This window comes from Carcharodon carcharias, chromosome 11, assembly GCF_017639515.1.
Source record: "Carcharodon carcharias isolate sCarCar2 chromosome 11, sCarCar2.pri, whole genome shotgun sequence".
Classification (NCBI taxonomy): Eukaryota; Metazoa; Chordata; class Chondrichthyes; order Lamniformes; family Lamnidae; genus Carcharodon; species Carcharodon carcharias.
The window spans coordinates 158,352,464-158,364,807 of record NC_054477.1 but is presented as its reverse complement, the minus strand read 5'-3'; positions in this window follow the sequence as shown (position 1 = coordinate 158,364,807).

Genomic DNA, 12,344 nt, shown 5'->3' with positions numbered 1-12,344 from the left:
TGTGAATCTGTTCAGTGATCCAGGATGTACTGTACATCTGTTCTGTGATCCAGGATGTACTGTACAGCTGTTCAGTGATCCCGGATGTACTGTACAGGCTGCTCAGTGATCCAGGATGTACTGTACAGGCTGTTCAGTGATCCAGGATGTACTGTACAGCTGTTCAGTGATACTGGATGTACTGTACAGGCTGTTCTTTGCTCCAGGATGCACTGTACAGCTGTTCAGTGATACAGGATGTACTGTACAGGCTGTTCTGTGATCCAGGATGTACTGTACAGCTGTTCAGTGATCCAGGATGTACTGAATAGGCTGTTCTGTGATCCAGGATGCACTGTACAGGATGGTCAGTGATCCAGGATGCACTGTTCAGGATGTTCAGTGATCCAGGATGTGCTGTACAGCTGCTCAGTAATCCAGGATGCACTTTACAGGCTGTTCAGTGATCCAGGATGTACTGTACAGCTGTTCAGTGATCCAGGATGTACTGTACAGCTGTTCAGTGATCCCGGATGTACTGTACAGCTGCTCAGTGATCCAGGATGTACTGTGCAGGCTGCTCAGTGATCCAGGATGCACTGTACAGGCTGCTCAGTGATCCAGGATGTACTGTCCAGGCTGTTCAGTGATCCAGGATGTACTGTACAGCTGCTCAGTGATCCAGGATGCACTGTACAGGCAGTTCAGTGTTCCAGGTTGTACTGTACAGCTGTTCAGTGATCCAGGATGTACTGTACATCTGTTCAGTGATCCAGGATGTACTGTACAGCTGCACAGTGAACCAGAATGTACTGCACAGGCTGCTCTGTGATCCAGGATGTACTGTAAAGGCTGCTCTGTGATCCAGGCTGTACTATATAGGCTGCACTGTGATCCTGTTTGTATTGTACAGGCTGCACTGTGATCCAGGATGTACTGTACAGCTGTTCAATGATCCAGGATGTACTGTACAGTCTGCTCTGTGATCCAGGATGTACTGTACAGGCTGCTCAGTGATATAGGATGTACTGTACAGGCTGTTCTGTGATTCATGATGTACTCTACAGGCTGCTCAGTGATTCAGGATGTACTGTACAGGCTGTTCTGTGATCCAGGATGTACTGTACAGGCTGTTTTGTGATCCAGGATATACTGTCCAGTTGTTCAGTGATCCAGGATGTATGTACAGGCTGTCTGTGTTCCAGGATGTGCTGTACAGCTGTTCAGTGATACAGGATGTACGGTACATGCTGCTCTGTGATCCAGGATGTACTGCACAACTGTTCAGTGATCCAGGATGTACTGTACAGGCTGTTCTGTGATCCAGGATGTACTGTACAGCTGTTCAGTGATCCAGGATGTACTTTACAGGCAGCTCTGTGATCCAGGATGTACTGTACAGCTGTTCAGTGATCCAGAATGTACTCTAAAGGCAGTTCTGTGATCCAGGATGTACTGTATATCTGTTCAGTGATCCAGGATGTACTGTACAGGCTGCTCTGTGATCCAGGATGTACTGTACAGGCTGCTCTGTGATCCAGGATGTACTGTACAGCTGTACACTGATCCAGGATTACTGTACATCTGTTCAGTGATCCAGGATGTTCTGTACCGTCTGTTCAGTGATCCAGGATGTACAGTAAGGCTGCACTGTGATCCAGGATGTAATGTACAGGCTGTGCAGTGATCTAGGATGTACTGTACAGGCTGTTCAGTGATCCAGGATGTACTGTACAGGCTGCTCTGTGATCCAGGATTTATTGTACAGGCTGCTGTGTTATCCAGGATGTCCTGTACAGGATGCTCTGTGATCCAGGATGTACTGTACAGGCTGCTCAGTGTTCCAGGATGTACTGCACAGGCTGCTCTGTGATCCAGGATGCACTGTCCAGTCTGTTCAGTGATCCAGGATGTGCTGTTCAGCTGCCCAGTGATCCAGGATGCACTGTACAGGCTGTTCAGTGATCCAGGATATACTGTACAGATATTCAGAGATCCAGGACGTACTGTACAGTTGTTCAGTGATCCAGGATGTACTGTACAGGCTGCTCAGCGATCAAGGATGTACTGTACAGATGTTCAGTGATCCAGGATTTACTGTACAGCTGTTCAGTGATCCAGGATGTACTGTACAGGCTGCTCAGTGATCCAGGATGTACTGTACAGCTGTTCAGTTATCCAGGAAATATTGTACAGTCTGCTCAGTGATCCAGGATGTACAGTACAGCTGCTCAGTGATCCAGGATGTACAGTACAGCTGCTCTGTGATCCAGGATGTACTGTACAGATGTTCAGTGATCCAGGATATAAACCGCAGATTGCACAGTGATCCATGATGTACTGTACAGGCTGCTCTGTGATGCAGGATGTACCTTACAGCTGTTCAGTGATCCAGGATGTACTGTACAGGCTGTTCTGTGATCCAGGATGTACTGCACAGCTGTTCAGTGATCCAGGATGTACTGTACAGGCTGTTCTGTGATCCAGGATGTACTGTACAGGCTGTTCTGTGATCCAGGATGTACTGTACAGCTGTTCAGTGATCCAGGATGTACTGTACAGGCTGTTCTGTGATCCAGGATGTACTGCACAGCTGTTCAGTGATCCAGGATGTACTGTACAGGCTGTTCTGTGATCCAGGATGTACTGTACAGCTGTTCAGTGATCCAGGATGTACTGTACAGGCAGCTCTGTGATCCGGGATGTACTGTAAAGGCTGTTCAGTAATCCAGAATGTACTGTAAAGGCTGTTCTGTGATGCAGGATGTACTGTATATCAGTTCAGTGATCCAGTATGTACTGTACAGGCTGCTCTGTGATCCAGGATGTACTGTACAGGCTGCTCTGTGATCCAGGATGTACTGTACAGCTGTTCAGTTATCCAGGATGTACTGTACAGGCAGCTCTGTGATTCAGGATGTACTTTACAGCTATTCAGTGATCCACGATAAACTGTACAGGCTACTCTTTGATCCAGGATGTATTGTGAAGCTGTTCAGTGATCGAGGATGTACTGTACATCTGTTCTGTGAACCAGGATGTACTGTACAGCTGTTCAGTGATCCCGGATGTACTGTACAGCCTGCTCTGTGATCCAGGCTGCACTGTACAGGTTGTTCAGTGATCCAGGATGTACTGTACAGGCAGCTCTGTGATCCAGGATGTACTGTACAGGCTGCTCTGTGATCCAGGATGTACTGTACATCTGTTCTGTGATCCAGGATGTACTATACAGTTGTTCAGTGATCCAGGATGTACTTTATAGTCTTCTCTGTCATCGAGGATGTACTTTGCAGCTGTTTAGTGATCCAAGATGTACTGTACAGGCAGCTCTGTGAACGAGGATGTACTGTACAGGCTGCTCTGTGATCCAGGATGTACTGTACAGGCTGCTCTGTGATCCATCATATTCTGCACAGGCTGTTCTTTGATCCAGGATGTACTGTACAGCTGTTCAGTGATGCAGGATGTACTGTACAGCTGTTCAGTGATCCAGGATGTACTGCACAGGCTGCTCTGTGATCCAGGATGTACTGTACATCTGTTCAGAGATCCAGGATGTACTGTACAGGTTGCTCTGTGATCCAGTATGTACTGTACAGCTGTACACTGATCCAGGATTACTGTACAGCTGTTCAGTGATCCAGGATGTTCTGTACCATCTGTTCAGTGATCCAGGATGTACAGTAAAGGCTGCACTGTGATCCAGGATGTAATGTACAGGCTGTGCAGTGATCCAGGATGTACTGTACAGGCTGTTCAGTGATCCAGGATGTACTGTACAGGTTGCTCTGTGATCCAGGATGTATTGTACAGGCTGCTGTGTTATTCAGGATGTCCTGTACAGGATGCACTGTGATCCATGATGTACTGTACAGGCTGCTCAGTGTTCCAGGATGTACTGTACAGGCTGCTCTGTGATCCAGGATATATTGTACAGGATGCTCAGTGATCCAGGATGCACTGTCCAGTCTGTTCAGTGATCCAGGATGTAATGTTCAGCTGCCCAGTGATCCAGGATGCACTGTACAGGCTGTTCAGTGATCCAGGATGTGCTGTATAGCTCTTCAGTGATCCAGGATGTACTATACAGGCAGCTCTGTGATCCAGGATGTACTGTACAGGCTGCTATGTGATCCAGGATGTTCTGCACAGGCTGTTCTTTGATCCAGGATGTACTGTACAGCTGTTCAGTGATGCAGGATGTACTGTACAGCTGTTCAGTGATCCAGGATGTACTGCACAGGGTGCTCTGTGATCCAGGATGTACTGTACATCTGTTCAGAGATCCAGGATGTACTGTACAGGTTGCTCTGTGAACCACTATGTACTGTACAGCTGTACACTGATCCAGGATTACTGTACAGCTGTTCAGTGATCCAGGATGTTCTGTACCATCTGTTCAGAGATCGAGGATGTACAGTAAAGGCTGCACTGTGATCCAGGATGTAATGTACAGGCTGTGCAGTGATCCAGGATGTACTGTACAGGCTGTTCAGTGATCCAGGATGTATTGTACAGGCTGCTCTGTGATCCAGGATGTATTGTACAGGCTGCTGTGTTATCCAGGATATCCTGTACAGGATGCACTGTGATCCAGGATGTACTGTACAGGCTGCTCAGTGTTCCAGGATGTACTGTACAGGCTGCTCTGTGATCCAGGATATACTGTACAGGCTGCTCAGTGATCCAGGATGCACTGTACAGCTGTTCAGTGATCCAGGATGTACTGTACAGGTATTCCGTGATCCAGAATGTACTGTACAGTTGTTCAGTGATCCAGGATGTACTGTACAGGCTGCTCAGTGATCAAGGATGTACTGTACAGCTGTTCAGTGATCCAGGATGTACTGTACAGGCTGCTCAATGATCCAGGATGTACTGTACAGCTGTTCAGTTATCCAGGAAATATTGTACAGTCTGCTCAGTGATCCAGGATGTACAGTACAGCTGCTCAGTGATCCAGGATGTACAGTGCAGCTGCTCTGTTTTCCAGGATGCACTGTACAGATGTTCAGTGATCCAGGATATAAACCGCAGATTGCACAGTGATCCATGATGTACTGTACCGTCTGCTCTGTGATGCGGGATGTACCTTACAGCTGTTCAGTGATCCAGGATGTACTGTACAGGCTGTTCTGTGTTCCAGGATGTACTGTACAGCTGTTCAGTGATCCAGGATGTACTGTACAGGCAGCTCTGTGATCCAGGATGTTCTGTACAGCTGTTCAGTTATCCAGAATGTACTGTACAGGCAGCTCTGTGATTCAGGATGTACTGTACAGCTATTCAGTGATCCACGATATACTTTACAGGCTACTTTTTTATCCAGGATGTATTGTGAAGCTGTTCAGTGATCGAGGATGTACTGTACATCTGTTCTGTGAACCAGGATGTACTGTACAGCTGTTCAGTGATCCCGGATGTACTGTACAGCCTGCTCTGTGATCCAGGCTGCACTGTACAGGTTGTTCAGTGATCCAGGATGTACTGTACAGGCAGCTCTGTGATCCAGGATGTACTGTACATGCTGCTCTGTGATCCAGGATGTAACGTACAGGCTGTGCAGTGATCTAGGATGTACTGTACAGGCTGTTCAGTGATCCAGGATGTACTGTACAGGCTGCTCTGTGATCCAGGATTTATTGTACAGGCTGCTGTGTTATCCAGGATGTCCTGTACAGGATGCTCTGTGATCCAGGATGTACTGTACAGGCTGCTCAGTGTTCCAGTATGTACTGCACAGGCTGCTCTGTGATCCAGGATGCACTGTCCAGTCTGTTCAGTGATCCAGGATGTGCTGTTCAGCTGCCCAGTGATCCAGGATGCACTGTACAGGCTGTTCAGTGATCCAGGATATACTGTACAGATATTCAGAGATCCAGGACGTACTGTACAGTTGTTCAGTGATCCAGGATGTACTGTACAGGCTGCTCAGCGATCAAGGATGTACTGTACAGATGTTCAGTGATCCAGGATTTACTGTACAGCTGTTCAGTGATCCAGGATGTACTGTACAGGCTGCTCAGTGATCCAGGATGTACTGTACAGCTGTTCAGTTATCCAGGAAATATTGTACAGTCTGCTCAGATCCAGGATGTACAGTAAAGCTGCTCAGTGATCCAGGATGTACAGTACAGCTGCTCTGTGATCCAGGATGTACTGTACAGATGTTCAGTGATCCAGGATACAAACCGCAGATTGCACAGTGATCCATGATGTACTGTACAGGCTGCTCTGTGATGCAGGATGTACCTTACAGTTGTTCAGTGATCCAGGATGTATTGTACAGGCTGTTCTGTGATCCAGGATGTACTGCACAGCTGTTCAGTGATCCAGGATGTACTGTACAGGCTGTTCTGTGATCCAGGATGTACTGTACAGGCTGCTCTGTGATCCAGGATGTAATGTACAGCTGTTCAGTTATCCAGGATATACTGTACAGGTTGTTCTGTGATCCAGTATGTACTGTACAGCTGTACACTGATCCAGGATTACTGTACATCTGTTCAGTGATCCAGGATGTTCTGTACCGTCTGTTCAGTGATCCAGGATGTACAGTAAAGGCTGCACTGTGATCCAGGATGTAATGTACAGGCTGTGCAGTGATCTAGGATGTACTGTACAGGCTGTTCAGTGATCCAGGATGTACTGTACAGGCTGCTCTGTGATCCAGGATTTATTGTACAGGCTGCTGTGTTATCCAGGATGTCCTGTACAGGATGCTCTGTGATCCAGGATGTACTGTACAGGCTGCTCAGTGTTCCAGGATGTACTGCACAGGCTGCTCTGTGATCCAGGATGCACTGTCCAGTCTGTTCAGTGATCCAGGATGTGCTGTTCAGCTGCCCAGTGATCCAGGATGCACTGTACAGGCTGTTCAGTGATCCAGGATATACTGTACAGATATTCAGAGATCCAGGATGTACTGTACAGTTGTTCAGTGATCCAGGATGTACTGTACAGGCTGCTCAGTGATCAAGGATGTACTGTACAGATGTTCAGTGATCCAGGATTTACTGTACAGCTGTTCAGTGATCCAGGATGTACTGTACAGGCTGCTCAGTGATCCAGGATGTACTGTACAGCTGTTCAGTTATCCAGGAAATATTGTACAGTCTGCTCAGTGATCCAGGATGTACAGTACAGCTGCTCAGTGATCCAGGATGTACAGTACAGCTGCTCTGTGATCCAGGATGTACTGTACAGATGTTCAGTGATCCAGGATATAAACCGCAGATTGCACAGTGATCCATGATGTACTGTACAGGCTGCTCTGTGATGCAGGATGTACCTTACAGCTGTTCAGTGATCCAGGATGTACTGTACAGGCTGTTCTGTGATCCAGGATGTACTGCACAGCTGTTCAGTGATCCAGGATGTACTGTACAGGCTGTTCTGTGATCCAGGATGTACTGCACAGCTGTTCAGTGATCCAGGATGTACTGTACAGGCTGTTCTGTGATCCAGGATGTAATGTACAGCTGTTCAGTGATCCAGGATGTACTGTACAGGCTGCTCAGTGATCCAGGATGTACTGTACAGCTGTTCAGTTATCCAGGAAATATTGTACAGTCTGCTCAGTGATCCAGGATGTACAGTACAGCTGCTCAGTGATCCAGGATGTACAGTACAGCCGTTCTGTGATCCAGGATGTACTGTACAGATGTTCAGTGATCCAGGATATAAACCGCAGATTGCACAGTCATCCATGATGTACTGTACAGGCTGCTCTGTGATGCAGGACGTACCTTACAGCTGTTCTGTGATCCAGGATGTACTGCACAGCTGTTCAGTGATCCAGGATGTACTGTACAGGCTGTTCTGTGATCCAGGATGTACTGTACAGCTGTTCAGTGATCCAGGATGTACTGTACAGGCAGCTCTGTGATCCGGGATGTACTGTACAGCTGTTCAGTGATCCAGAATGTACTGTAAAGGCTGTTCTGTGATGCAGGATGTACTGTATATCAGTTCAGTGATCCAGTATGTACTGTACAGGCTGCTCTGTGATCCAGGATGTACTGTACAGGCTGCTCTGTGATCCAGGATGTACTGTACAGCTGTTCAGTTACCCAGGATGTACTGTACAGGCAGCTCTGTGATTCAGGATGTACTTTACAGCTATTCAGTGATCCACGATATACTGTACAGGCTACTCTTTGATCCAGGATGTATTGTGAAGCTGTTCAGTGATCGAGGATGTACTGTACATCTGTTCTGTGAACCAGGATGTACTGTACAGCTGTTCAGTGATCCCGGATGTACTGTACAGGCTGCTCTGTGATCCAGGATGTACTGTGCAGGCTGCTCAGTGTTCCAGGATGTACTGCACAGGCTGCTCTGTGATCCAGGATGCACTGTCCAGTCTGTTCAGTGATCCAGGATGTGCTGTTCAGCTGCCCAGTGATCCAGGATGCACTGTACAGGCTGTTCAGTGATCCAGGATATACTGTACAGATATTCAGAGATCCAGGATGTACTGTACAGTTGTTCAGTGATCCAGGATGTACTGTACAGGCTGCTCAGTGATCAAGGATGTACTGTACAGATGTTCAGTGATCCAGGATTTACTGTACAGCTGTTCAGTGATCCAGAATGTACTGTACAGGCTGCTCAGTGATCCAGGATGTACTGTACAGCTGTTCAGTTATCCAGGAAATATTGTACAGTCTGCTCAGTGATCCAGGATGTACAGTACAGCTGCTCAGTGATCCAGGATGTACAGTACAGCTGCTCTGTGATCCAGGATGTACTGTACAGATGTTCAGTGATCCAGGATATAAACCGCAGATTGCACAGTGATCCATGATGTACTGTACAGGCTGCTCTGTGATGCAGGATGTACCTTACAGCTGTTCAGTGATCCAGGATGTACTGTACAGGCTGTTCTGTGATCCAGGATGTACTGCACAGCTGTTCAGTGATCCAGGATGTACTGTACAGGCTGTTCTGTGATCCAGGATGTACTGCACAGCTGTTCAGTGATCCAGGATGTACTGTACAGGCTGTTCTGTGATCCAGGATGTAATGTACAGCTGTTCAGTGATCCAGGATGTACTGTACAGGCTGCTCAGTGATCCAGGATGTACTGTACAGCTGTTCAGTTATCCAGGAAATATTGTACAGTCTGCTCAGTGATCCAGGATGTACAGTACAGCTGCTCAGTGATCCAGGATGTACAGTACAGCCGTTCTGTGATCCAGGATGTACTGTACAGATGTTCAGTGATCCAGGATATAAACCGCAGATTGCACAGTCATCCATGATGTACTGTACAGGCTGCTCTGTGATGCAGGACGTACCTTACAGCTGTTCTGTGATCCAGGATGTACTGCACAGCTGTTCAGTGATCCAGGATGTACTGTACAGGCTGTTCTGTGATCCAGGATGTACTGTACAGCTGTTCAGTGATCCAGGATGTACTGTACAGGCAGCTCTGTGATCCGGGATGTACTGTACAGCTGTTCAGTGATCCAGAATGTACTGTAAAGGCTGTTCTGTGATGCAGGATGTACTGTATATCAGTTCAGTGATCCAGTATGTACTGTACAGGCTGCTCTGTGATCCAGGATGTACTGTACAGGCTGCTCTGTGATCCAGGATGTACTGTACAGCTGTTCAGTTACCCAGGATGTACTGTACAGGCAGCTCTGTGATTCAGGATGTACTTTACAGCTATTCAGTGATCCACGATATACTGTACAGGCTACTCTTTGATCCAGGATGTATTGTGAAGCTGTTCAGTGATCGAGGATGTACTGTACATCTGTTCTGTGAACCAGGATGTACTGTACAGCTGTTCAGTGATCCCGGATGTACTGTACAGGCTGCTCTGTGATCCAGGATGTACTGTGCAGGCTGCTCAGTGATCCAGGATGCACTGTACAGGCTACTCAGTGATCCAGGATGTACTGTCCAGGCTGTTCAGTGATCCAGGATGTACTGTACAGCTGCTCAGTGATCCAGGATGCACTGTACAGGCAGTTCAGTGTTCCAGGTTGTACTGTACAGCTGTGCAGTGATCCAGTATGTACTGTACATCTGTTCAGTGATCCAGGATGTACTGTACAGCTGCACAGTGAACCAGAATGTACTGCACAGGCTGCTCTGTGATCCAGGATGTACTGTAACGGCTGCTCTGTGATCCAGGCTGTACTGTATAGGCTGCACTGTGATCCTGGATGTATTGTACAGGCTGCACTGTGATCCAGGATGTACTGTACAGCTGTTCAATGATCCAGGATGTACTGTACATGCTGCTCAGTGATATAGGATGTACTGTACAGGCTGTTCTGTGCTCCAGGATGTACTGTACAGGCTGTTCAGTGATCCAGGATGTACTGCACAACTGTTCAGTGATCCAGGATGTACTGTACAGGCTTTCTGTGATCCAGGATGTACTGTACAGCTGTTCAGTGATCCAGAATGTACTCTAAAGGCAGTTCTGTGATCCAGGATGTACTGTATATCTGTTCAGTGATCCAGGATGTACTGTACAGGCTGCTCTGTGATCCAGGATGTACTGTACAGGCTGCTCTGTGATCCAGGATGTACTGTACAGCTGTTCAGTTATCCAGGATATACTGTACAGGTTGCTCTGTGATCCAGTATGTACTGTACAGCTGTACACTGATCCAGGATTACTGTACATCTGTTCAGTGATCCAGGATGTTCTGTACCGTCTGTTCAGTGATCCAGGATGTACAGTAAAGGCTGCACTGTGATCCAGGATGTAATGTACAGGCTGTGCAGTGATCTAGGATGTACTGTACAGGCTGTTCAGTGATCCAGGATGTACTGTACAGGCTGCTCTGTGATCCAGGATTTATTGTACAGGCTGCTGTGTTATCCAGGATGTCCTGTACAGGATGCTCTGTGATCCAGGATGTACTGTACAGGCTGCTCAGTGTTCCAGGATGTACTGCACAGGCTGCTCTGTGATCCAGGATGCACTGTCCAGTCTGTTCAGTGATCCAGGATGTGCTGTTCAGCTGCCCAGTGATCCAGGATGCACTGTACAGGCTGTTCAGTGATCCAGGATATACTGTACAGATATTCAGAGATCCAGGATGTACTGTACAGTTGTTCAGTGATCCAGGATGTACTGTACAGGCTGCTCAGCGATCAATGATGTACTGTACAGATGTTCAGTGATCCAGGATTTACTGTACAGCTGTTCAGTGATCCAGGATGTACTGTACAGGCTGCTCAGTGATCCAGGATGTACTGTACAGCTGTTCAGTTATCCAAGAAATATTGTACAGTCTGCTCAGTGATCCAGGATGTACAGTACAGCTTCTCAGTGATCCAGGATGTACAGTACAGCTGCTCTGTGATCCAGGATGTACTGTACAGATGTTCAGTGATCCAGGATATAAACCGCAGATTGCACAGTGATCCATGATGTACTGTACAGGCTGCTCTGTGATGCAGGATGTACCTTACAGCTGTTCAGTGATCCAGGATGTACTGTACAGGCTGTTCTGTGATCCAGGATGTACTGCACAGCTGTTCAGTGATCCAGGATGTACTGTACAGGCTGTTCTGTGATCCAGGATGTACTGTACAGCTGTTCAGTGATCCAGGATGTACTGTACAGGCAGCTCTGTGAACCGGGATGTACTGTAAAGGCTGTTCAGTAATCCAGAATGTACTGTAAAGGCTGTTCTGTGATGCAGGATGTACTGTATATCAGTTCAGTGATCCAGTATGTACTGTACAGGCTGCTCTGTGATCCAGGATGTACTGTACAGGCTGCTCTGTGATCCAGGATGTACTGTACAGCTGTTCAGTTATCCAGGATGTACTGTACAGGCAGCTCTGTGATTCAGGATGTACTTTACAGCTATTCAGTGATCCACGATAAACTGTACAGGCTACTCTTTGATCCAGGATGTATTGTGAAGCTGTTCAGTGATCGAGGATGTACTGTACATCTGTTCTGTGAACCAGGATGTACTGTACAGCTGTTCAGTGATCCCGGATGTACTGTACAGCCTGCTCTGTGATCCAGGCTGCACTGTACAGGTTGTTCAGTGATCCAGGATGTACTGTACAGGCAGCTCTGTGATCCAGGATGTACTGTACAGGCTGCTCTGTGATCCAGGATGTACTGTACATCTGTTCTGTGATCCAGGATGTACTGTACAGTTGTTCAGTGATCCAGGATGTACTTTATAGTCTTCTCTGTCATCGAGGATGTACTTTGCAGCTGTTTAGTGATCCAAGATGTACTGTACAGGCAGCTCTGTGAACGAGGATGTACTGTACAGGCTGCTCTGTGATCCAGGATGTACTGTACAGGCTGCTCTGTGATCCATCATATTCTGCACAGGCTGTTCTTTGATCCAGGAAGTACTGTA